Below are 27,680 nucleotides of genomic sequence, written 5' to 3'. Positions count from 1 at the left end.
GCACTGACAGGTATTACTGGTAGGGCACTGATCGCACTGACATCCATTTATTATGGGGACAGGCTAGCAGGTGTTTGGCTGGCACTGATTGGCAGCTGATGGGCACCTTTTGATTGATGATTATCAGCACAGACCCCCCTCTGACAGGGAGAGCTGCCGATCGGCTCTCCCTGTCAGCATGAACCGAAGAAAGCCATTTACTGGCACTTCCTGGTTCACACGATGATCAGCTGTGATTGGTCACAGCTGATCATGTGGTAAGAAGCCCCTGTCAGAAGCTTCATACCACGATCGAAGTTACGGTGTGTCAGACGTCATATGACGTCCAATCAGGATAACACAACCACTTTGCTGCCATCATTCTGCTATATGGCGGGCGGCAAGTGGTTAAGCACAAATTTCTGAAAATGTTATGGAGAGGAATAAGAAGATATGACCATGTCAATGGTGCAGCAGAAATCATATAGCACAGGGAGGAAGGTTTGTGGTCCAGGATGCTAGGACAGTCTAAATTAGAAGCGCCGCCCCCCCCCCACATTTGTGGAATGCCAACCGCCCACATACCGGAAGCAGTGCAGCCGCTTTATGGGGGCGCTAGCCTCTTAGCCCAGTCCGCCCCAATAGACTGGCGCTACACTAACAGTGTATTGCAAGCCGTCTGGGACTCTTTCTGTGCTGCCCCCCTGCAAAGTGCTGCCCTAGGCCTGGGCCTTGTTGGCCTAGGCCAGGATACAGCGTTGACTGTACCATGTGTGACCAACTTCTGGAAGAAATCCTGGAAGGACATGGTTCTAATAATGCTGAAAATTTCCTTCTGGGAGCCTTGCCTGCAGGGATTACAGCTCTCTAGGTAAGACTCCTGATTCTGGCTAAAACAACAGGGCATTAATGGGACACTCCAGTCATAACAGAAAACTAAACCTTAGAGCACATCCTACCTATTTGTTCTTAATCCAGATTTTGCAGTAGTGTTTGCACATTTTTGCTGTATATTCCGACAATATTGGAAGACATTTCTAATCACTGTCTTAGTTTTGGCACAAATATTCCATCTGGTACAAGTAGCACTTCCTCTGAACTCCGTCCTCCTATTCTGCTCATACATACAGGGTCATCCATAAGAGCCAGATTTGCCCATATTGAGCAGACCACACATGGACCCCCCAGCCATGTCCAGCAATCTTCATCGTCATCCGGATGGCGGTCTGTAATGCACTGTCCATGGTGACTCTTCTTCCATCTCTTCCTTTCCACATATTCTCAGTAGGGATGGGCTGAACGGACCCATGTTCTGTTCTCACCCGAACTTTCAAACACTGCGAAAGTTCGGACCTGAAAACAAACCCCATTAAAGTCAATGGGACCCGAACCTTTCCTCCATCCCTGATAACTGAATGGATATGAAGAGATTCCATAAAAGCAGAAACAGAAATTCTGCCTTATAATACATTTCTCAGATGATCACAACCAGCTAAAGCCTAAAAGCTGATAATGAAGCCATCAGATAATGGAAAATCCTGAATAAAATGAGAAATGAATCATTTATATCTAATTCCCCAAGAGGATGAGAACAATTAACAAGAGATGAAACCAGTGTCGAAGATGTAAAGAAAAGTTACAGCCAAAACCTGCAAATAATTTGAGATTTGAGTTCCCCTCTAAAGCCAGCCATAGACATTGCAAAATGATGACAGAGGTCAATTGTTGAAAAGGATGGTGGAGGATAATGAGGGACTATGGATGATAATGGATGACAATGGAGGGTGATCAGGGCCGTCTTTAATATTGATTGGAACCTGGGCAAAACTTTTCGTGGCCCCACCCCCCCATGCAGTTTTACTCTCCACCTGGTCTGAGACATACAATAAATAGCAGCTAGACTCAAAATCATTTTACTGAATCAGATCAGGCAGCTATTACAATTGGTTGCCAGAGGTTACAGTGTATCATTACCGCTCACTGATTAGTTACTAGAGGTTACAGCACATGATTTCTGATTGTTTATTGGTTGCTAGAGATTACTGTGGATATGACCTCAGGGGTCATGATATACATATCAATGCCGTCGGCCGCCGCTATTTACATATGAATGCCGGTAATTTCGATGTAAACACAGGGTCTATAGGCGAGTCATCTGTACACAACAATAGGGCAGAGCTGGGCAGCATTAGTAGCAGCACTTTGCACGGAGATATTGGGACACAGTATGGGACTAAAACCTCAAGAGATGAGGGTATTTAAACCAGGATAGTTGGCAAGTATGAAGCAGCTGCTTTGGGCCCCACAAAAATGACAGGGCCCAGGTGCCCCTTTTGCCCTGCCTTAAAAAGGGTGATAGATGACAATAGGAAATGAGGAATGACAAAAGATGACAATGGAGTCTAACCTCCTAAGTGGTTAGACTCACCAGATGAGATGAACTCCTCAGGCAATACTGCGTGGGGGTCAAACAAGTTTAACTGGTGAGAAGGGTGATGAGACCCCAAATCCAAGGTGTAGTTCTTCCTGCGATGTTGTACTCAAATATAAAATGTGAGAGTCCACATGTGCAGTATGTCTTGATTTATTCAGTAGAACACTTGTTTACAAAATTCCATAGTAAAACACCCAGGGGGAAATTACGCCATTTGAGCGCAAGGCTATATATTCAGCTATGATGCCGTGAGTCTCTGTCTTTGATAGCGCCCTGTGGGAGGGGCGAAACGCGTCAGTTGCTGACTCCGGCAGCCCAGTGACATCATGTCCGATGAGCACTGGTATGCAGGTGAAGATGTTTTATCCTTTGTTTTACTATGGAACTTTGATAACAAGTGTTTTACTGAATAAATCAAGACATACTGCACTATGTGGTCCCTCTCCCTATTGGAGTACAACATCGCAGGAAGAACTACACCTTGAAATTGGCGTCTCATCACCCTTCTCATCAGTTAAGCCTTTTTGACCCACACGCATTTTTGCCTGAGGGGTCCATCTCATCTAGTGAGTCTAACTACTGGGGGGGGGGGGGGGGGGTGAAGCACAGATCACTTGTGTGGATATTAGAGCACTTCAGCACCTGTGAAGAATATCTGCAATTTAAACTTTCTGTTTATTTGCACACCATTGAACTTTCACTGGCAGCATGCTTGGTAATTTTTTCATCAACATTTGCATTTATTATTGCTCACTTATTTTTATTATTGTGCTCTAGCACTGTGTATTAGGTTTTAGCATTTGGGTTTGTTTGCACTGTGGTATATTTACACATTTTCACATTGGTAACATCAGATCAGGACCGATGTACAAATAAAATACATTTTTAATTTACTCGTTTTTAGTTGTATCTCATTGTGTCTCTTTATTGCCCTTTGTACATTTCTGTATAATGTGTTGTTTGTAAAGCTCCCATCTTTAAGTAAAGTAAACTTTCCTCTATAACTTTTACCTATAGGCAAACCTATAATAAGGCTTATCAAATTTATTGTATCTCCATAAAAGACAAAAGTACAGCAGAGGTAGACGCGTTTCAGCCATGTTCACAACTATGCCATGAACGGTGGCTCCCACGAGCGTGCACGGGAGTGACATCATCGCAACTCTGGCCAGTCACAGAGCCGGAGTCCGTGGACCCAGAAGCAAGATGGGTGAAGATAGGAGCCCGCTGCAGCTCTGAGATCTCGGCGTGGGAGGGCTTCGTTTTAAGGTAAGTTTAACATATTGTGCTAGTATGCGATGCATTTTTTGTTTAGTTTTGGATAGAGTGTAGGGGGATTAGAACACCTGTCAGTTTTTATTGCTGTCTGTACCCACAATATGCTCTCTATTTGTACCAGAACAACAACCCACCTTCTTGAGGTTTCAACTGTCTGCCATTTTGTGCCCTTCTCCATGCCAGAGACATCCTCATGACATTCCCGGCCATTAAACTTTATATCACAAGGAAAGATTGTCCACACAAAAACTTAGGACTGCTGCACTGTCTTTACTGGTGGTACTTTACGATGGCTTTACTGTCACATTACCCAGTCTCTCTCCTCCTCAGGTCATCAGTACTCACTCCAGGGTCCTGGTTTGCCTTAGGCTCTCTGTGTCCATCTCTCTGCTCCTCTACTGCTTGCCGTCTGCCCATCGTCAAATGATGGCGGGTCGGTGTGGCTCTCGTTATGGGGTGCTGTCATATGACGGCGTCCCAGAACGGCCACTCTCATGTTGCTAGGACACGGCGCGACCCCGATCTCTGCAAAGAGCCATGTCCGCAGCTCTTTAACCATGTGATCGGCTGCATCCAATCACAGCCAGTCATGTGAACAAGGAGATGCCAGTAATTGGTGCTCTCACTGACAGAGAGTGTGGCGAGGAGAGCCGATCAGTGGCATCTCCATACAGGGGGACATCTAGGAATGTAATCAGTGCACTGATTACAATAAAGAAATATAGTATCACAAATCAGTGCCCACCAATGCCAGCATACAGTGCCCACCACTGCCCACAAGTGCCACCAATCAGTGCCCATTAGCGATACAAGTCAGTGCGGGCAATCAGTGCCGCCTATCAGAGCTGCTCATCACTGCTGTCGATCAATGCCCATCAGTGTCGCCCATCAGTGCCACCCATCAATGCCCATCAGTGTCCATCTGTACTGCCTATCCATGCCGCCTATCAGTGCCCACCAGTGCAGCCTATCAGTGCCCACCAGTGCTGCCTATTAGTCCCCATCAGTGCCACCTATCAGTGCTCATCAGTGCCACATATCAGTGCCATCTATCAACGCCCATAAGTGCAGCATATTAGTGCCTCCTCATCAGTGCCACCTCATCAGTGCTCATAAGTGCTGCCTATTAGTCCCCATCAGTGCCACATATCAGTGCCATCTATCAACGCCCATAAGGGCAGCATATTAGTGCCTCCTCATCAGTGCCACCTCGTCAGCGCACATTAGTGAAGGCGAAAAATTACTTGGTTACAAAATTTACTGACATTTTTTTTCAAAATTTTTGGTCTTTTTTTTTGTAAAAAATAAAAAACCCAGCAGTGATTAACCACTTGCTGTCCGCTCTATAACAAAAACACGGCGGCATAGTGGTTTCAAAATCCTGATCAGACGTCATATGACGTGATCAGGATTTTGAGCCGATGCGCGCCCCCGGGGGCGTCAGTCAGACATCCCGCAACTACGATCTCGGTAAAGAGTCTCTGACGGAGACTCTTTACCACGTGATCAGCCGTGTCCAATCACGGCTGATCACAGTGTAAATAGGAAGAGCCGGTGATCGGCTTTTCCTCACTCGCGTCTGTCAGACGTGAGTAGATGAGAGCCGATCCGCTGCTCCTCTGACAGGGGGGGGGTCTGTGCTGATCGATTATCAGCGCAGCCCCCCCGAGGATGCCCACACTGGACCACCAGGGACGCCACCAGACCACCAGGGATGCCCAGCACAAGGTATGCCACCCTAGACCACCAGGGATTCCAGTCAGTGCCCACAATGGATGCCAATCAGTGCCCACAATGGGCATCACTGATTGGCATGCATTATTGTTTGGCACTGATTGGCATCCATTAGTACAGTATAATACAATACAATGCCGCCTATCAGTGCCCATCTGTGCCGCCTATCAGTGCCCATCCGTGCCCATCTGTGCTGCCTATCCATGCCCATCTGTGCTGCCTATCCATGCCCATCTGTACCGCCTATCCATGCCAATCCGTGCCAGCTATCAGTGCCAATTTGTGCTACCTATCAGTGCCCATTCGTGTCGCCCATCAGTGCCACCTATAAGTGCCACATATCAGTGTCCATCAATGCCACCTCATCAGTGCCACTTCATTGGTGCCACCTCATCAGTGCCCATCAGTGCCGCCTTATCAGTGCCCATCAGTGTAGCCCCATTAGTGCCCATCAGTGAAGGAGAAAACTTACTTATTTACAAAGTTTTGAAACTGAAACAAAAAAAAAAAACATTTTTTTTCAAAATTTTCAGTATTTTTTTATTTGTTTAGCAAAAAATAAAAACCGTAGAGGTGATCAAATACCACCAAAAGAAAGCTCTATTTGTGGGAAAAAAATTATAAAAATTTAATTTGGGTACAGTGTAGCATGACCGCACAATTGTCATTCAAAGTGCGACAGCGCTGAAAGCTCAAAATTGGTCTGGGCAGGAAGGTGTTTAAGTGCTCAGTATTGAAGTGGTTAAATACCAAAGCTCTATTTGTGTGAAGAAGATGATAACATTTTGTTTGGGTAAGGTGTAGTATGACCGCGCAATTGTCATTCAAAGTGGAATTTTAGAACTTGAGCGCCACCCTATGGGCACCTTCTGCTAATGTCGTGTTTGGTGAGCATTGATTCCGTGCATGCGTGTTTGTACTTTGGACGTTTGTGTGACGGACTTGTGTACACACGATATGAAAATCTCACAACAGACCTTTCTGACGAAAATTTACTAGCCTGCCATTCAACATTTGTTGGCCGAAAGTTGGACAACAATTGTATGATGGAGCATACTAAAGGTCGGATTTTAGTGAAACAGTCTTTCATCACACAATTCCCTGCCAAAAATCCGATCGTGTGTACGAGGCTTTAGAAACACTCACGGGGGAACACACTTAACCCCTTGGTCGCCACCCTAATGTTAACCACTTCCCTGCCAGTGACATTTACACACATTTTTATAGCACTGATTGCTGTATAAATGTCAATGGTCCCAAAAACGTGTCAAGTGTCCGATCTGTCTGCCGCAATGTCGCAGTACTGCTAAAAATCACTGATCACTGCCATTACTAGTAAAAAAAAAAAAAAAAAAAAAAAAAATTAATAATAATGCCATAAATCTTTCCCATAGTTTGTAGATACTATAACTTTTGCCAAACCAATCAATATACGCTCATTGCGATTTTTTTTTACCAAGAATATGTAGAAGAATACATATTGGCCTAAACTGATGAAGAAATTCATATTTGTTTTTTTTTTTTGGGGGGGGGGGGGGGATATTTATTATAGCAAAAAAGTAAAAAATATTATTTTTTCTTTTTTTTTTCAAAATTGTTGCTCTTTTTTTTTTATAGTGCAAAAAATAAAAATCGCAAAGGTGATCAAATACCACCAAAAGAAATCTCTATTTGTGGGAAAAAAAAAGAACGTAAATTTTGTTTGGGTGCAGCGACAGACGACCGCGCAATTGTCAGTTAAAGGGACGCAGTGCTATACCGCAAAAAATGGCCTGGTCATTAAGGGGGCAAAACTTCTGGCCTGTAAGTGGTTAAAAATGTCGATAACTGTGAACAGTTTCCAGCAGCTGCGAAGTGTCTGAATGGAGAGACACCATCATGGGATCATCGCCTACATTAAACTATTAGGAAGCAGGGGGCGGAGCTGGAAGTCCGATGATAATGTTTTACTTGGAGGAAATAAAAAGTAAACATCGAAATTAAGATTTATTACCTGCCAGCCTTCCTATTGGCGCCAATTAGTGGAAATGGCGTATTTGTGGCAGCAGAGGCCAGGAGTTCACAGACAGGGCGGAGCGTGTACTCCACCTCCAATGGCGCCCCATACCTGTCCTACCGGCAACCCAGCGGTGAGATGGCTCCTGGCACAGCTTGCATTTCCACACCGCCAGGAACGCAGAAGACGCCGCGCAGAGCGGCTCACAATGATTATAGTTATTAACTAATAATGGCGATGACACTTAACCTCCCAATAAAGATTTTAAATGCTGCTGACATGCTGCTGCTGATTACTGGCGGAGATCTTCCCGGAATACAGGATTCCCACCACAGCTGAAATGTAAGCAACGCTTAAAGGGGCACAACACCCGAAATACCAGTTAGGTGATAAGCTGTGAAGGGCATGCATGTAAAAACAGAACGTTGTCTTGGGAGATGGAGAGGCTGATGTAAGAATCTTTATTTAATAAATTATTACTTCAATTATCTAATCATCAGAAAAGAAGAAAATTCCTGTTCAGTGTGAATATGCAGCCATGTGCAAATAGTATATGTAAATGGAGCAATTCCTCGGGTGCTCAGGTTTTCATGCTATCACTCACCTTCCTCGAGGAGTTTTTTTTCCTCTCCTTTAAATACTTACCAACATATTAGTGGCAGTCTGCCCACAATCCCCTCCATTATGTAAGGGCTTGTTCACATGTGCTGCAGAGACTTCGGGGGGCTGAATACAAATGCACACTGTTCAGACATTTATTTGTAAAAAAAATATTGAAAATCATTTATCATTTTTCTTAGACTTCACAATTATGTGCGATTTTGTGTTGGTCTATCACATAAAATTGCCATGTGCACAGCAGGTCAGCAAGGCCTCATGAGACATCAGAGCAGCCCATGGATACTAATGATGACCATTGGTAGTACTTTTTGGGATCGCTGAATGAGATACTTATATGTGAATGCTGCTTTTCACTACGGTTAGCTGATCCATTATAAGGAGGAGTATATTGAGGAGACTGAGGATTTACATACAACGCTTTAACTAAGCTTCCATCCAGTAAGCGCACTCACTTCACGGTGACGGGCACTTGTGCGCATTCGTGTGTGTGTGTGTAACCACCGTGGTGTTCTCATAAAGGATCGCAACTGTGGATTGTCTATGGACTTTTTATGAACTCTTCAATTAAGAAATCATATTAACTGTCATTTTTTTATTTCAATATATAATGAATGTGTTAATTATTTATAACCTTTAAAAAATTTTATGTTCTGGGTAGTTAGGTATAGACCATTTCCTGTTGGCGCAGCTTTTCGTATTTTCCTATCCCATAAAATACATTTACAATTTTGGTTGTGACATGACAAAATATGGAAAATTTCAAGGGGTATGAATACTTTTTCAAGGCACTGTAAGGGCCGGTTCACACTGCAGGCGAGGCGAGGCGACTCCGACTTGCCTCGCCGCGACCTGCAGCGGCCTCGGCGGCGACTTGCAAATGACTTCTGTATAGAAGTCAATGCAAGTCGCCCCGAGGTCGCCCGAAAGTAGTACAGGAACCTTTTTTCTGAGTCGGAGCGACTCGAGTCGCTCCTCTCAGAACGGTTCCATTGTACAGAACGGGGGCGACTTGCGGGAGCGAGGCGAGTCGTGTCGCCTCGCATCGCCCGCTGTGTGAACCGGCCCTAAGGGCAAACTAAACAATCTGTTCTAATTGTATCAAATTGTACTACAGTATGTTTATGTTAGTTGTTGTCTGCTGAGGGGGGGCTGCTGCACATAGAAGATTTTTTATCTTAATGCATAGAATGCATTAAGATTAAAAAAAATAAAAACCTTCTGCCTTTACAACCCCTTTAAAGGATGTTTTTTTTTTAACCTAAATTCATTTTCTGCATTAAGGTAAAAAAACTTTCAAGATTAGCCCCTCCCCCCAGCCCCCTCTAAATACTTCAAGAAACAAACAAATGAGGGCACACCAGCCTAGTGCATTATCCCACAGCATTTCTTTTAAGATCAATAAGAATAATATGTTTGTGAATTAAAATCGCTCATCAAGCTACTCATCTATAACCCAGTAATCCTAGACTTGGCACATTGCAGAGTCACTCCATCTTGGCTCTGATGAAGAAAGGGTTACCCTTGAAACATGTTAGCCATAAAGGATCCCGGTGAGGTCCCTCTGCACTCTGGAGTGTGCCAAGTCTACAACTATTGGGCTATAGATGAGTAGCTCAATGAGCAATTTTATTTCACGTTTGTGAGTATTATGCTTGCTGTCCAACAGGCAGCAAGACTTGAAGCATTCCCCAGTGATGTGGTGTCGTCCCCTGTATCAGTCAGGCTATCACAGTTATGCCCAGGAGACATTCTGTCATCATTGGCCCCCTAAATACATACCTGAGCCTGATTTCGTTTCAGTGCTGAGCTCTCTCTCTCCCCTCACTGGACATTGAGGCGGCCATTGGCTCCTGCTGCTGTTAATCAAATTCAGCGGGGAGAGAGCCTAGCCCAGCTGCATTGTGTGTGTCAATAGGCACACACAGCCTAGCTCAAGATAGTGCCAGCACATGTGCCACCATAGAAAATGGCTTCCTGTGGTGGCACACAGAGAAGAAAAGGAGCTGAGAGTGCTGGCAGGGGACCCCAGACGTGGAGGTTCAGGGCCGCTTTGTGCAATATCATTACACAGAGCAGTATAATATGTTTTTTGTCTATATTTTTTGTCTATATTAAAAAGCAGCCTTTAGTAACACTGTAAAAGATTTCCTTTTAACGTTCACTTATGGAGAGAACTGATGTTCCCAAATAATAACCACATTCAGTGCCCGTTCACACTACCGCGACTTGTCAGGCGACTTAGCCGCCTGACAAGTCGCACTCCGTTCTGTACTATGGAACCGTTCTAATAGGAGCGACTCAAGTCGCTCCGACTTAGAAAAAGGTTCCTGTACTATTTTTGGGGTGACTTCAGGCGACTTGCATTGACTTCTATACAGAAGTCATTTTGCAAGTCGCCGCTGAAGTTGTGTGCAGGTCGCGTCTGTGAGTCGCGCTGCAAGTCGCGTCGCCCCTGTGTGAACGGGCACTTACTGTTATAAATTCGATCAGTGGAGAAAATTTTTCCATCCTGCTCCTTCAAATTTTCTTGTCACTGTGGTCGAAAACGAACATAGATTTGACCCACTTACGTTTAGTAAATCAAACGAATGTTCTTAACGCTAAGATTTCTGAACAAAATTCTACTAGTGCTTGGCTCCCAACTATCCATGATTTCAAGGGATTGTCCCTGATTTGGAACAAAGTCTCTCTGTCCTCCTTATTTGTCCCCCTTTTTTCTTATCTATAAAGAATAATATAAAATGCACTTTTATCATTCAAAAAAGTGTTTCCCAGCGCTAAACCTTTCATACAGTTTCTAAATTGCTGCATTTGTAAATTTCAAAAGCCAATATAAAAGGAATAGTAAAGATAAAAAAATAAAAAAAACACTTATGGGTTTAAAGGATAACTAAACCTTTGTTTTAAAAGTTAGCTTTGCACAGCATGGCCCCAACCGTCCTCTTCTAGGGGCCCTCAGCGGCATTCCTGGCGCCTGCTCTTCTCGAGTGCCCCGTTGGGGAAGCGCTCTTGCTCGGGGCACTCATGCGGGTGCGCTCCTGTGTCCTGCTGCTATGTCCATTGACACAGATGGCAAGACTCTGCCCCGCCCCCCGCATCATTGGATTTGATTGACAGCATTGGGAACCAATGGCTGTGCTGCTATCAATCTATCCAATCAGGATCCGAGACACTGGCTCGGCGCTGGAAAGACAGGGCTCAGGTGAGTAAAAGGGGGGTCTGGGGGGTGCTGCACTACAGAAGAAGGTTTTTCACCTTAATACCGTACATAGAATGCATTAAGGTGAAAGACCACAAGGGTTTACAAACCCTTTAACTAATATTTTTCTTTTTTTGTATAATTCTCCTTTAAGAGGGTGTGGCAGGGGGTGTGTCCTATACCTACATACGTTTCCATCTCAACAAGTTGGGAGATATGCTAGAGTATGGTCAGCTTTATGCCTACAGGGATAGTTAAAATACTCATCTCTATGCTGGATCTTGCTGCCAGAAACATCCAATATAATAAATGCTTGTAATGGTGTGTTAAATACTTTTGTTTGTGCGCATTTCAATGCATAAACATTAGTACAGTGCCTAGAGCTGTGTAATTCTTCATCCATTCCACTTTATCCAATAGAATACCTTGACCCACGTATGCATGTACACCGGTTTATATGCATTTATAAGTAGTAAAATAAGTCAAAATACTATATAATGTACATATTGAATGCAAGATTTCTTCTATTTTGGGCTAAACAATGCTATAAGCATATACAAATTGGCTATAATAAAACTTCAGATCCCCAAAAAAAGCTATACAGATATAAAGGCAGCGTTTCTTGTGCATGAGCCCTAAAGGCATCCCTCCCATCCTTCTGAAATGTGAATGAGGGACACCTTATACCACAGCGTTAAAGTGGTATTTAACCTAAAAGCAAATATTTATTATATTGCAACTTACCAATTCTAAGCCCTTGTACACACGGTCGGAGATTGCGACAACCAAATCCGTCGGAGTAATTCCGACGGATTAATTCCGGAAGAGGTCCGGAAGTGATGTTGCATACACATGGTCGGACTAAGTTGTCAGAAAATCCGATTGTACATAAAGTTATGACGTTATTTCGTTACGACAGGACTACGTTCAGGCTAGTAGCCAATAGCTTTGGTCTAGGAATTTGATCTGAGCATGCCTGGCACTTTGTCCGTCGGAGTAGGCTACACATGATCGGAGTATGTCCGATAGGAGCATTTTGTCGGAAAATTTTACCGGCAAGTTGGAAAAGTTGGTCCGTCGGATACTCCGATGGAAACAGTCTGATGCAGACCACACACATTGGGAATATCCTACAAAACGGTCTGATAGGACACATTCCGTCGGAATCTCCGACCGTGTGTACAAGGGCTTAGATGTAGTGTCTGCATTTGTTTTATTTTTTTAGGCCTTCTTACCTTTATTTTCATCCAGCCAAAAAGTCTATTGTTCTTCAAAAGAAGAAGCTCTGTTGCAGATTGTATCAGTAGCAGGGATGAGACAAACCATTTACCATTGACAAGGGTGCTTACAATGATCATCTTTTCTTTATTTATGCCAAACCTTTATTCCAGTAGTAAAAAAAAAGCTGTTTGCTGTAACTGCTTATGCATAAGTCCTAACTTTTTGAGATGGGAAGGAAGGATACCTATTAGCAAATGTATGTAGGCATAGGACACACACCCTGCCACACCCCCCTTAAAGGTGAATTGTACAAAAAAAATGATTGGTTAAACCCACAAGTGCTTTTTTACCACTACTATTCCTTTATATTGGCTTTTGAAATTTACAAATGCAGCATTTTAGAAAAGAGATGAAAGGTTTAGCACTGGGAAACACTTTTTGATAGATAAGTACTGCATTTTATTTACAGTACAACTATATAGATCAGACCAAAATAAGGGACAAATGAGGTGGAAAGGAGGACAGAGGGACTTTGTTCCAAATGAGGGACAGTCCCTCGAAATCAGGGATGGTTGGGAGCTATATACCGTATATACTCGAGTATAAGCCGAGATTTTCAGCCTCTTTTTTGAGGCTGAAAGTGCCCCCCTCGGCTTATACTCGAGTCATCGCCGTCTGACTGCTCGATCAGCGTATCGAGCAGACAGACGGCGGACATACTACAATTCGAAAGCCGCGCCTCCGCCTCCGCCTGTGATAGGCGGAACACTCAATTTCCCAGCAGTCAGTGTTCCGCCTATCACGGACATCCGCTCATCCTCGTACTACGGACGAGGATGAGACGATGTCCGTGATAGGCGGAACACAGGCTGCTGGGAAATTCAGTGTTCCGCCTATCACAGGCGAAGGCGGAGGCGCGGCTTTTGAATTTTAGAATGGCCGCCGAGGCGCCGACGAAGAGCGGCGATCCTGGCAAGGCACGGGACGGAGGCAAGGCAAGGCACGGCACGGGACGGGACGGAGGCAAGGCACGACACGGGACGGAGGCAAGGAGGCAAGGCACGGCACGGGACGGAGGCAAGGAGGCAAGGCACGGCACGGGACGGAGGCAAGGAGGCAAGGCACGGGACGGAGGCTCGGGACACAGGCTCGGGACACAGGTAGGCTGGACACACACACACACACACACACACACACACACACACACACACACACACACATGGACACACACACACAGGGATGGATGGATGGAGACACACACACACAGGGATGGATGGATACACACACACACACAGGGATGGATGGATGGAGACACACACACACAGGGATGGATGGATGGAGACACACACACACAGGGATGGATGGATGGATGGAGACACACACACAGGGATGGATGGATGGATGGACACACACACACACAGGGATGGATGGATGGACACACACACACACACAGGGATGGATGGATGGATGGACACACACACACACAGGGATGGATGGACGGACACACAGGGATGGACGGACACACAGGGATGGACGGACACACAGGGATGGACGGACACACAGGGATGGACGGACACACACACAGGGATGGACAGGCATGTCTCACCCTCGGCTTATACACGAGTCAATAAGTTTGCCAGTTTTTTTGGGGGTAAATTGGGGGCCTCGGCTTATATTCGGGTCGGCCTATACTCGAGTATATACGGTAGTTGTAGCGGCCATAACCCGTTGCAGGGCGGCCTTGACTGAATGGGCTTACCGGTTACCTTCTCCTGGCCTGCTCTTCCGCGTCTAGGGGTTCCCAGGGTTGATACCCAACGACTTGCACTCTGACACAGATAAAGTCCTTTTAAAAGGTTTTATTTTGCAGTGGAACTTTCACAGAACACAGTCTCTTAGGGAACAGAGGGCACGGGTGAAGAACTCAGGTACCTTGAACTGCAGGTCTAACAAAGTCTCCACTTCTACCCAGAGAGTAGCCACTCGCAGCTGGGTACTTCAAGGCTGAACAGACCTCTAGCCAGAGATCATGGCAGTCAGCACGTTGACTCAAAACTTGAACAATCAACTGAAGGTGTACAGGAACCTTTTTCCACCCGTACCTGGAACGTTTCCCGCTTCCTTTGTGGTACTGGAAAAGTGTGAACTCATCAATGTCCTTCCCAACTCAGTAACCAGGAACTTCTCAGGATGCCACTTGCCGGCCCTCCTCCGAAGAGTTCTCCCACGGTCACTTCCACAAGCTGTGGTGTCCCTCCAAGTCGAGAGCACACCCAGACACTTTGAATCCTCCTTCAGTTACAGTGCCTTGGAGCAATCGGCTCAGAGACTCGGGAACAGACGGATCCCTACCCCAGACCAGACGGGTCTATCAGGGGCCACTGACAGGAACATGCTGTGGGATGTCAGACACCCCGTGACCATGACCCCTCACGGGGCTATCCCGGTCCTGGAACCAGAACAGACTACACGGGTCTCACAAACAACTCCGGAACCCCGAACACATGACCCACACCTGCTTAAGTACCCCCCCAGACTCCTCAGCGGGCCCGGCACTCCCGCTGATTGGCTCCGAGAGGGCCATACCCAAACATTCAATCAGGCCTGGTTCTAGCCTGTCATGTGCACCTCACCATTCACATGACTTGGCAGAACTTCAAACATGGCCTGGCCAGACTGGTGTTAAGGCCTACCTACACAATTAACCCTCAGTACCATAGGGTCCTGAGGCAAAAACTAAATTTACAATGCGTGTGACATTTGATCCCAATAGTATATAGTATTAGCTGGAGTTTGGTTTCAATTTGTTGATGTTTTTAAATCTGCTAGTCCAGTGGTAGCCAATCAACATTGTGGTGGATGTATACCGCCCAATGGTATTTCCATTGTTGTTGTCAATACTGTCAGCACACATTGATACCCATTGCCTCCCCAATAGGTATCCTGTTGCTCCTGTGAACACCGGGAGTAGTGCAGAGAGCAGGAGGTAAAGAAGCAGGGGACTTCCAATGGCAGCGCTGACCATAGACTGAGGGAGCGAGCATGGAGTTTGAGCACATGACTGGATAAGGAGTAGGGATGAGCTTCGTGTTCGAGTCGAACGCATGTTCGACTCGAACATCGGTCGTTCGTGCGTTCGCCAAATTCCGAACGTTTGGGCCGTTCGCGGCAAAATTCGTGTGGCCCACAATGCACTGCGATGGCGCAATGCATTGCTGTCTCACGATTGGCCAAGCATGCACTGTGACCCCGCATGCTTGGCCAATCGCAGCGCCAGCAGCGAGGAGAGCCATGGTTGGCCACAGGCATCCTGCCTGTGGCCAATCATAGCTCAGGCTGTGTAGTGCACGCCCCACACTATATAAGGCCGCCATTAAGGCGGCCTCGTGTAGTGTGTTGGCGTCTGAAGCAGTGGGTGTTCTGTGTACCTTCAACACAGTTACACACCAATCGTTTTTGGCTGATTTACTATCTTGCTCTTGTGTAGTGGTTACTGTCTGTGCCCTGACCGCAGTATACACCACTATATTCACCTCACCTATATAGCTAGTGATCTAGCTTTAATAATAGAGCTTGCAGTCAGTAGTGTTAGTACGTGCTGTCTGCGTGCTCTGTACCCAGTACATACCACTATATACACCTACATAGCTGTTCTCTATTTGAGCCCGATTGTCATCTGCAGGAGTTATTGGAAGTTGTGTGTGCTTCCAGCACAGCACAGTATACATCTGTATATACCCCTTTAACTCTGCTGTTTTCTGGTTATTGTCTGCGTGCCCTGACCGCAGTATACACCGTGATATTCACCTCACCTATATAGCTAGTGGTCCATCTTTAACAATAGAGCTTGCAGTCAGTAGTGTCACTCAGGAGATAGTGCGTGCTGTGTGCGTGCTCTGTACCCAGTACATACCGCTATAATCCACCTACATAGCTGTTCTCTATTTGGGCCCGATTGTCATCTGCAGGAGTTATTGGAAGTTGTGTGTGCTTCCAGCACAGCACAGTATACATCTGTATATACCCCTTTAACTCTGCTGTTCTATAAAAAAGGCATCTGCAGGAGTTAGTGGGTGTTGTGTGCCTCCAGCACAATATAAACTACCCAACTACTGTTTTACCCAACTCCCTTCAGGCCATTACCATGTCTGAAAGGCCAGCAAGGAGAGGCAGACAGGCGCGAGCCGATAAAAGAGGGCAAGCAGGCTCTGTGTCTAGAGACAACAGTGCTGGTCGTGGACGCGGTGCATTGTCATCAGCACGTGGCCATGGGACATGCTTGTCCTTCTTTTCTGCAGCTGGACATGTTGAACCGCAACATGCCAATGACTTGGTAGAGTGGATGACCAAGCCCTCTTCATCCTCCTCATCCTCTCTCACCCAGTCTCAGGGTAGTAGAAAAGCAGCTGCCAACACATCGTCGTCCCTCCTCTCAATGTCATCATCAGTGACTCCTTCCCTAGACCCACCACGTCCTCCTGAGGAGTCTCCTGAACTCTTTGAGCACAGTGTTGGGTACATGCTCCAGGAGGATGCCCAGTGTTTGGTGGGCTCTGATGATGACACTCAGCTAGAGGAAGGCAGTAGCGTGAGCGCAGAGAGAGAGGATGCTCAAGAAGCACAGCAATCTGGCAGTCATGTTCCACAAGCTGCAGCATACTGCCAGGTTTGCTACAGCGATGAAGAGGGAGGGGATGATGAGGGCACTGACTCCACGTGGGTGCCTGGAAGGAGGGAGGAGGAGGAGGAGGAGGCACATGTCCAACGAGGCAGGATGCCCTCCGGGGGCCAGCTTAGGGGCAGCACACCGACTGAATCACACCGCAGAGCTCCGCCTGCGCAGAGCGCTTCCTCTGCGCGTTATTCTAAAAGTTCTTTGGTGTGGGCCTTTTTTGAGACGAGTGCATCAGATCGCACCGCTGCTATTTGCAACATATGTCTCAAGCGTATCTCACGTGGCCAAAACATCAGCCGCTTGGGCACCACATGCTTGACCAGACATATGTTGACCTGCCATGCAGCTCGTTGGCAAGCATACCTCAAAGACCCACACCAAAGAACAAAGCGGACCTCTCCTTGCTCCTCATCAGCTGGCATCTCCAACCCCACTAGACCTTCAGTCCTCTCTGAAACCTGCTCTGAGAGGAATGAAGGTGTAGAATTAGGTGTGTCACAGCCAAGTGCTTCCGGGAACTCTGCTAGTGGTACATCCACGTCCGATTATAGCAGGCAAATGTCCCTGCCCCAGCTGCTGGACCGGCGGAAGAAATTTACTCCCAGCCATCCACATGCCCAGCGGTTGAATGCTAGCTTGGCTAAATTGCTAGCACTTCAACTGCTGCCTTTTCAGTTGGTAGACTCGGCCCCCTTCCGTGAGTTTGTACAATGTGCGGTTCCTCAGTGGCAGGTCCCCAAACGCCACTTTTTCTCACGGAAGGCGATTCCGGCTCTCTACCGGCATGTGGAAGGCAATGTCCTTGCCTCGCTGGACAGGGCGGTCAGCGGTAAGGTGCATATTACCGCTGACTCATGGTCCAGCAGGCATGGACAGGGACGTTACCTGTCTTTCATGGCCCATTGGGTCACTCTTCTGGCTGCTGGGAAGGATGCAGGACAAGGTGCAGTAGTGTTGGAGGTTGTTCCGCCACCACGCCTCCAAAATGCTACTATTGGTTGTGACACACCTCTCTCCTCCACCCCCTCCTCTTCTTCTTCCTCCATGGCCTCTTCCAGTGCTCTGTCCTCAGAACCAGCGGTGCTCCGTAGGCGTTGCAGGGGCTACGCAAGTACGCAGGCAAAACGATGCCATGCCGTGCTTGCGCTGGTTTGTTTGGGGGACAGGAGCCACACTGGGGCGGATGTTTTGTCAGCTCTGCAGGGGCAGGCCGAGAGGTGGTTGACGCCACGCCAGCTTAAGCCAGGAATGGTGGTTTGCGACAATGGCACCAACCTCCTCTCCGCCCTCCGACAGGGACAACTGACCCATGTGCCCTGTGTAGCTCACGTCCTTAACCTGGTGGTGCAGCGGTTCTTGGGCAGGTACCCCGGCTTACAGGATGTCCTGAAACAGGCCAGGAGAGTCTGTGTGCATTTCCGCCGATCATTTAATGCCTGTGCTCGGCTGGCTGAGCTCCAAAAGGAGTTGAACCTGCCCAAGAACCGCCTTATATGTGACATGCCCACCAGATGGAACTCAACATTGGCCATGCTGCAGTGGCTGCACACGCAGCAGAGGGCCATCAATGAGTACCTGTGCGACTACGGCACCAGGACAGGGTCAGGGGAGCTTGGTTTTTTCTCACCGCGCCAGTGGGGCATGATCAGGGATGCATGCACTGTCCTGTCACCGTTTGAGGAGGCCACAAGGATGGTGAGCAGTGACAGTGCATGCATCAGTGACACTGTACCTCTTGTCCACCTCTTGGAGCATACGCTGCGTGGAATAATGGACAGGGCACTTGAGGCAGAACAGAGGCAGGAAGAGGAGGGCTTCCTTGCCTCTCAAGGCCCCCTTTATCCAGACAGTGTTCCTGCTGTGCCACCCATCACACAGGAAGAGGGTGAGGAGGAGGAAGAGGAGGAGGAGGATGACTGTGTCAGCATGGAGGTGGAGGCTGGCACTCAGCATCAGCATCAGCAGCAGCAGTCTTATAGGGATGATTTACAGTCCCAAGAAACACGTGGACTTGTACGTGGCTGGGAGGAGGTAGCTGCGGATCATGTTGTCCTTAGTGACCCAGAGGACTCCGGACCGAATGCCTCAGCTAACCTACGCTGCATGGCCTCCCTGATCCTGCAAAGCCTGCGGAAGGATCCTCGTATTCTTCGGATCAAGGAGAGGGACCATTACTGGCTGGCCACTCTCCTTGATCCACGGTACAAGGGTAAGGTTGCCGACCTTATCTTGCCATCGCAGAGGGAGCAGAGGATGAGACATCTCCGGGAGGCCTTGCAGAAAGCTCTGTGCAACGCGTTCCCAGCGACTGGGAGGTCACAAACTCCTGGTCCTGGACAACGTGTTGCTGAGGCATCAGTCAGAAGGAGAGGTGGAGAAGGTGGCCGGCTGACTGATGCTTTCAGACAATTTTTTAGTCCGCAGCCCCAAGGTATGATTGGTTCCAGCACCCATCGCCAGCGTCTAATTTACATGGTGCAGGAATACCTAGGGGCAAGGTCAGACTTGGACACCTTTCCCACTGAAAATCCTCTGGCTTACTGGGTCTTGAGGATGGATCACTGGCCAGAGCTTGCACAGTATGCAATTGAGCTACTGGCCTGTCCTGCATCCAGCGTTCTTTCGGAACGCACCTTCAGTGCTGCTGGTGGCTTCGTTACCGATCACAGGGTGCGCCTGTCCACCGAATCAGTTGATCGACTGACCTTCATCAAGATGAATCAGTCTTGGATCACCCACAGCTACCAAGCACCTGAAGCTGATGTAACCGAATAATCTTTTTTTTGAAATACCACATCCCTTCAAGACTGCCTATGCTGATGCTGAGTGACTGTCCTGTTATGTTGATTGTCTATCCTCTTCCTCCTCCGCTGATATGTTGGAAGAACATTTTTGGTTCTGGGTGATGCCAGCAGCCCAATTTTTCTGCCCCTGTTTAACAGGGGCGTTTAAGTACAATTTTTGATGCAATGCTTTGCAGCAGGGCTAATTCCTGCAATAAAACTAGAGTATATGGCAGAGGTTGCAGTGTGATGGCACCAGTGCCTAAGGCCCAATTTTTCTGCCCCTGTTTAACAGGGGCGTTTAAGTACAATTTTTGATGCAATGCTTTGCAGCAGGGCTAATTCCTGCAATAAAACTAGAGTATATGGCAGAGGTTGCAGTGTGATGGCACCAGTGCCTAAGGCCCAATTTTTCTGCCCCTGTTTAACAGGGACATGTAATTACAATTCTTGATATAATATTTCACAGGAGGGCCCCTTCCTGTGCCCACCCAGAGTAACGGTGAGGACTTATAGTGTTGTGGCACCAGCACCACAACCACCAAAGGTCAATTCTTCTACCACTGTTCAACAATGGCATGTAATTACAATTCTTGATATAATCGTTCACAGCAGGGCGCTCCAGCGCCCACCAAGAGTCACTTTGAGGGCTTACAATGTTGTGGCAAAACCAACACCTTGTTCCGCCATTTCTGCAGAGCATATAGGGCAGGCCCCTACTTTCAAACATCCAATTTACAAACATCTCCTACTTGCAAACGGAAGGAGACAACAGCAAGTGAGATGAAAAAAGATGGACGACAAAACAAATTATACAGGGGTGATAACCCCTCCCTATGTTTTCCAAAAAGCTTAAAAATAGTTTTTTTGACTGGAGCTACACTTTAAAAATGTACCAGTTGAAAATTACAAACAGATTCAACTTAACACAACAAACCTACACAGTCCCTGTCTTGTTTGCACCACCTGTATACTGCTGTTCTGAGTATATAGGGCCTGGGGGCCACACACATTTCCTTTTTTTAATATGGGTACGGGGTTCCCCTTAATATGCGTACAAGACCCAAATAGGCTGGTAATGGGCAGGGAGGGCTACCCATGCCATTTTTCTGAATGATTTTCAACCATATTGCAGGAACCAGATATAACATTAAAACCGCAAGCAGTTTTAAATGGTGTTATTTCCGTTTAATGTCATTTTGTGCAGGGACTGTTCTAAACACGGGAAACACGTGGCACTTCACAGGCATACTACAGACACCCCCCAGGCACCATATTTAAAGGAATATTTCATTTTTTTTTTCACTTTAATCGTCATTAAAATCAGTGTTCCCGCCAAAACGTCCGCTTTTAAAACTTTTTAATGCATTGACCCATGTCCCCTGAGGCAGGAGTCAGGTCCCCAAACCCTTTTTAGGACAGTATCTTGCATATCAGCCGTTAAAATTAGCACTTTCCATTTCGAACGTTCGAGTCCCATAGACTTCAATGGGGTTCTAACGTTCGTTACGAACACGGGGTCCGTTCGAAAGTTCTGGTGCGAACCGAACCGGGGGGTGTTCGGCTCATCCCTAATAAGGAGGTGTAAGACATCAATGTGATCCAGAGTGTGTGTGTGGGGGGGGGGGGGGGGCAGAGAGCCTGAGCATTGTGTGTATAGGGCAGCAGTGTGATCCAGGGAGAAGGGGGCAGAGAGCCAAAGCATTGTGTGTATAAGGCATGAAAAATTCATGTTAGTGGTCCGCGGGATTCAAAACTGTGAGTCTAGAGGTCCAGGAGGTCCGAGAAGGTTGACAACCAGTTACTAGCCCACCTAATACTCCCCTTCCCCCAACTGACAATGCTGCTGTCCAAAGGTGCCCCCTGTGCTCCTTCATCCACAGTGGTTGCACTCTAATTCAGGAGGTGTATTACTGGACAGATGTCAGAAACCATGAAATCAGATTGAGACGGAAGTACAGTTAAATCACACTTGTTTAATAATAAAAGTAAATAGAACAAACGTAGTCAAAACATAGCAAGTTCGGTAATCAGAATGGATAGTCAGCCAAGCCAGAGGGTCAGGGATCAGTGTAGTAGAACATCAAGCAGGATCTGGAGCCAGAAGAGATGTCAGCCAAGCAAGTCTTTAAACAGGAACACAGGCGATAGTCTCTGTGAAAATAGAGGTGGATCCCTGTAAGATCACACCAGTGCCCCAGGCTGCAAAGGGAAGACTTTTATGAGACTCCAGGACTGGGGATTTTCACCACATACTGAACTCATTTAATTTAACCTGTGAGTTACTACTTGTTTTTATTAAATATATGATTTATACTGCACTCAGTCTGGCGCCCCTCTGTTCCCATTTCTACACAGAGATAGTCTCTGATGTTGACCAAGGTGAAGGCAGAGATCCTCTGGGCTGGACGGGTTTAAGTAGGCAGGACTGACGAGCAGGAAATCATCATCAGCTGAGTAACTGTGGAGAGATAGAAGCTGTCAATTAGCCAACAGCTGAGCGGCCAGCTCAGAGGCGAAAGGGCTGAGCCCAGCCCTGACACCAAATCACCAGGTGAAAACAGAGGGGAAAAAGCCTAAGAAAACAAATGCAGCTACCAAATCTAATGATTGCTAAGCTGCAATATATTACATTTTTGGTTTTAAGCTTAATACTGCTTTAAGCTGGCCATAGATGGAGCTTCCAGGTTTTTTTTTGATCAAAGCTTAATTGAATAAGCTGAAGTTAGAAGCCGATTGGCTACCATGCAGAAATGCACCAGATTTTGCAAGTTTAGTAGATCAACCCCACTGTCTGAGTGAGGAGGATTCCTTCATCCACATCACTCATTAATTAGTATATGGGTAGTCTAAGTGGGCAATGCACTCACATCTGCCTCACCCCTAGTCAAGGGAATATTGTAAAAATGAATGATCAAATCTACAATGGCTTTTTTCACTGCTACTGTAGCACTGACCCCCGAAGAAGCGGCTGATTTAATTGGGCTTACCCTTACCTTCTTGCCCTTGTGAGTGTCTAGGGGTTTCCCGAGGTAGATGGCCCAAGCACTGTAGAGACTGATGCCAGATCCACTTAGAGGGATTTTTATTTGCAAAAATAGTTAATGAACACAGTCGCTGAACAGAGGGTTAGAGGGTTTAGGTAGGAAATTCCAGGTACTCTTAGTGCTAAGTCAAATAGGAAAAGTCTCTCACACTAGGAAATCCAGAGAATAGCCATTCACAACTGGATCCTCACCCTTATCGGATAGTCCTTCTCTCACCAGGCCTAGCAGCCAACAGGGTGTTTCTATTAGATACAATCTCTGCCACAGACTTGTTGTAGAACACTTGGTTAAAATCTCTGCCACAGACTTGTTGTAAAACACTTTAACAGAACTGAAAGATGTAGACAACTCAGAAAACCCTTGTATGGCACCAGTGTCTTGCAACCGGACCTGCGATACCACACGAGACTAGATTCACTTGGGGTCTTTCAACTTGTCCAGGCTCTTGCTGAGAAGCCAACCTTTGCGTGGCCTTCTCCCGAAGAGTCCTCCCCTATAAACCTTCACAGTTGCTGGGCCTCTCTACAAAACGAGACGGCACCGAATCACTGAATCCTTCTTTCAGTTTCTTTGCCTCGGGCTAGCCAGCCCCAAGACTTGTAGTCGGGTGGATCCACACCCCAGGCCATGAGAGTCCTGGGGGCTGGTCAGGTGGACCAGGACCAAAACAACCAGAAAGCACTTCTGGACCGGAACTCCAAAGAACATGATGTCAGCACCTTAAGTACCCTCTCCCAGAATGCACAGTATGAGTGACACTCCCACTGGGCTGGTTCCGAGAGAGAGTAAACCCTTAATGCACCCAACTAGACTGCGTTCTTGACCTTGCCAGGGATGACAGTGCCACCCATGGTCAGGCAGAACACCATGTAGTCCAGCCAGACTGGTACTGAGGTCAAAATTTAGAGTAATTAAACCCAAAACCAAACTCTGTCTCTAGGAAAAGTTAAATGACAAAACACATAGCGTGTGCTCTTCAGGAGCCGACGCTACATACTTCCCCTTCCAATTTAGACGATGTCCTCATCGTCTGGGCAAGAAAGGGAGACCCCAAAAAAATTGTTCTAAATCTAATCAAAATTGAGTACCTGAACTTTAGGGTTGGAATGGGGGAAAGGGAAGGAAAACAATAAATGTTAAACATTTATAAAAAAAAAACATTGGTTAGCAACACAGGATCATCTTCGCACACAATGCAGCCCAAGACCTATCTACCTATACCACCCTCTCTCCAGTGGCTTGATAGAAGTTCTCCTGCAACGAAAAACATATAAAACTTGCACCACCTAGTGGCGAAAGTCATAAGTTCAAGTCCACCCCCCCCCCCCCCCCGTGCTGTGTAGAGCTTGACACGTAGTCTCTTCAAAACCTACTATCTAGCTGTCTACCCACAGTCCTTGATCTCAATCAAAAAGTAGGAGGAGCAAAAGTTTTTTTTCTTTCAAAGAACAAAACAGTTCTGGTAACTGTCCTCACCATTAGAACCTGGGATCTGGTAAGGTCATGGACTTCCCTTGGGCATCTATCATTGTAACAAAATAAACAACATTGTCCCTCCTCCGTCTACAGATCACCACCTTGTCTGCATATACGTGCCTTCCATAACTCCACTGCTGGAGGTACCCTGTAAACCGCTCATACATGTCCAAGGAGAAAATCTTCTTCCGGAACGGCTTTGGAACCTTTAGGTAGTTCCAAACGACGTCCTCTGCATACCACTCCTCACGTGCTGTTCAATGACATCCATAATGTCCCTGGGCACATAAGGGAATTCAACCCCATATTCTGATGCCACCCGCTTATTAAGTAGTCTCTGAGACCTCGCAAGCTTTGGCAAGGCTCTGGCATTCCCATCTCCAAGAGTTACACAGGAGTCAGGGGCCTTGCTTACTAGAGTATCCAAACTTGTTTTGGGTGTAGTCAAAGCTACGGGCTTGGGCAAGGTTAAGTCTATTGTTGTCGGGGGTTTCCGCACGTGATGTTCCACTCCCCGAATTCAGGGCCAGCCACCCGGAGACGCTGCAAGCTGCGGCAACATCGTCTGAATTAGCCCAGAGCATTTCCTGCGACATAGTCTCAAAGAGGTCGTCATCTCCAGTGTCAGAGAGAGAGTCAAACTCCGAATCTCTCAGCTCCTCCGCTGGGAGATAATTCCTCACAGTCCCACCCAACACAATGGCCCCAGATCTCTCACCATTAGGGATGAGCCGAACACCCTCCGGTTCTGTTCGTACCAGAACCTTCGAACGGACCTAAAATTTGTAAGAACTTTAGAACCCTATTAAAGTTTATGGGACTTGAATGTTCAAAATCAAAAGTGCTAATTTTAAAGGCTAATATGCAAGCTATGCAACAGACAACACCAGGAATAAGGGGTATCTTCAGGGGTATACCGTGCTGGAGGCACACAACACCCACTTTAACTCCTGCAGATGCCTGTATTAGCGAACACCAGTGATAAAGGGTAGATACAGGTGTATACTGCGCTGTGCTGGAGGCACACAACACCCACTAACTCCTGCAGATGCCTGTATTAGAGAATACCAGCAATAAAAAGGTAGATACAGGTGTATACTGCGCTGGAGGCAAACAACACCCACTGACTCCTGCAGATGGCTGTATTAGAGAGCAACAGCAATAAAGGGTAGATACATGTGTATACTGCGCTGGAGGCACACAACACCCACTAACTCCTGCAGATGGCTGAGAAAAGAACACACTGTCCCTGCCTATCTAGCACTTTCCCTGCACGCCAACACACTAAACAAGGCCGCCGCGCTGGCGGCCTTATATAGTGTGGGGCGTGTACTAAACCCCCTGAGCTATAATTGGCCACAGGCATCCTGCCTGTGGCCAATTATGTCTATCCTCGCTGCCGGCGCTGTGATTGGCCAAGCATGCCGGGTCACAGTGCATGCTTGGCCAATCATGAGCCAGCAATGCACTGCAATGCCGTAGTGCATTGTGGACTGTTCGTGCCACACGAATTTGGTGCGAACTGTCCACAAAGTTCTGAATTTGTCGAACAGACAAATGGCCGATGTTCGAGTCGAACATGTGTTCGAATCGAACACCAAGCTCATCCCTACTCACCATCAGTGTTGGCCGACCCTCCCCGAAGCGACTTCCTTTCTCCGGTCAGGTTTAATCGAACTCATGAAGTGTCCTCGACAGCGGCCGCTAGAAGACTTGGATTTCCCCACTGTCAGGGCTGGCGTAGCCCTTCCTCCTCTGGGCTGGCCACTCAGCTGTCGGCTAATTGCCAGCTCTCTTCTCTTTCCACAGTTACCAGCTGTTCCCGATGATGCTCGTCTGACCTGCCTATTTAAAGCCTTCCGTCTCACTTTTGCTTTGCCTTCACGTTGGTCACATCACAGGGAACCATCTCCTGCTGTTTGTTTCAAGACTGGCTTGCTGACATCCCACCTGGCTTCTTGTCCTGCTTGCGGTTGCTCTCCATGGATCCCTGACTTCCGGCCTGGCTGATTACCCGATCTGGTTAATGAACTTTGGACTGGCTGACTACAAGACCTGGCTACAGGACTCTGGCTATGCTTGACTACGCGTTTTTCTAATTACCTTTTTATTTTTATTTATAAACAAGTGTGATTTGATTGTACTTCTGTCTGTCTGTTTCTTGTTTCTGACAGTACGTGAAGGCCATGCATTCAGAAGATACAGTCAATCCACTTGTTGGTAATATTTTTTCCAGATTGGATGAGCAAGATCACCACATGGATCAGTTTGCCTTGGCATTACAAACGCTCCTGAATCGCACGGCTCACCTGGAATCCTCCATGGTGGCTGCTCCGGTACAACCTGAGTCGCAGGCTGTCCCTGCTGCTGCGCCGGTCTCTGTGCAGGCACCCGCCTTGAGTATTACCTCTATAAGAGGTATGTCTGGTTCTGGTTCACACATGTAACTCTACAGCTCATAGGGGCCCTTGGGTATTATTACACGTATACCCAATGCTCTACAAATCATACGGGGCCCCTGAGTATTATTACACATGTATATGATACTCTACAGATCATACAGGCCCCTAAGTACTATTACACATGTACACAGGCCTACAGATCATATGAGTCCCTGAGTATTATTACACGTGTACAAAGAGCCTACAGATCATACGGGGCCTTGAGTATTATTACACATGTACACAGAGACATAAAGATCATAGGGGGCCGCTGAGTATTATTACACATGTACAAATAGCCTTACAGATCATACAGGTCCCCTGAGTATTATTACACATGTACACAGAGACCTACAGATCATACAGGGCCCCCTGAGTATTATTACACATGTACAAAGAGCCTACAGATCATACGGGGCCCCCTGAGTATTATTACACATGTACAAAGAGCCTACAGATCATACGGGGCCCCCTGAGTATTATTACACATGCACAAATAGCCTTACAGATCCTACAGGCCCTGAGTATTATTACACATGTATACAAAGGCCTACAGATCATACAAGGCCCCTGAGTATTATTACACATGTATACAAAGGCCTACAGATCATACAAGGCCCCTGAGTATTATTACACATGTACACGGTGCTCTACAGATCATACAGGGCCCCTGAGTATTATTACACATGTACACGGTTCTCTACAGATCATACAGGGCCTCTGAGTATTATTACATATGTATACAGAGGCCTATGGATCCTGCACCCCTCCAGTATTATTACATATATACATGGAG

This window comes from Lithobates pipiens, unplaced genomic scaffold (genome assembly GCF_037356315.1).
Source record: "Lithobates pipiens isolate NorthernLeopardFrog02 unplaced genomic scaffold, aLitPip1_a1.2 Scaffold_25, whole genome shotgun sequence".
NCBI classification, from domain to species: Eukaryota; Metazoa; Chordata; class Amphibia; order Anura; family Ranidae; genus Lithobates; species Lithobates pipiens.
The sequence above is the reverse complement of the archived record's forward strand: the minus strand, read 5'-3'. Positions refer to the sequence as shown.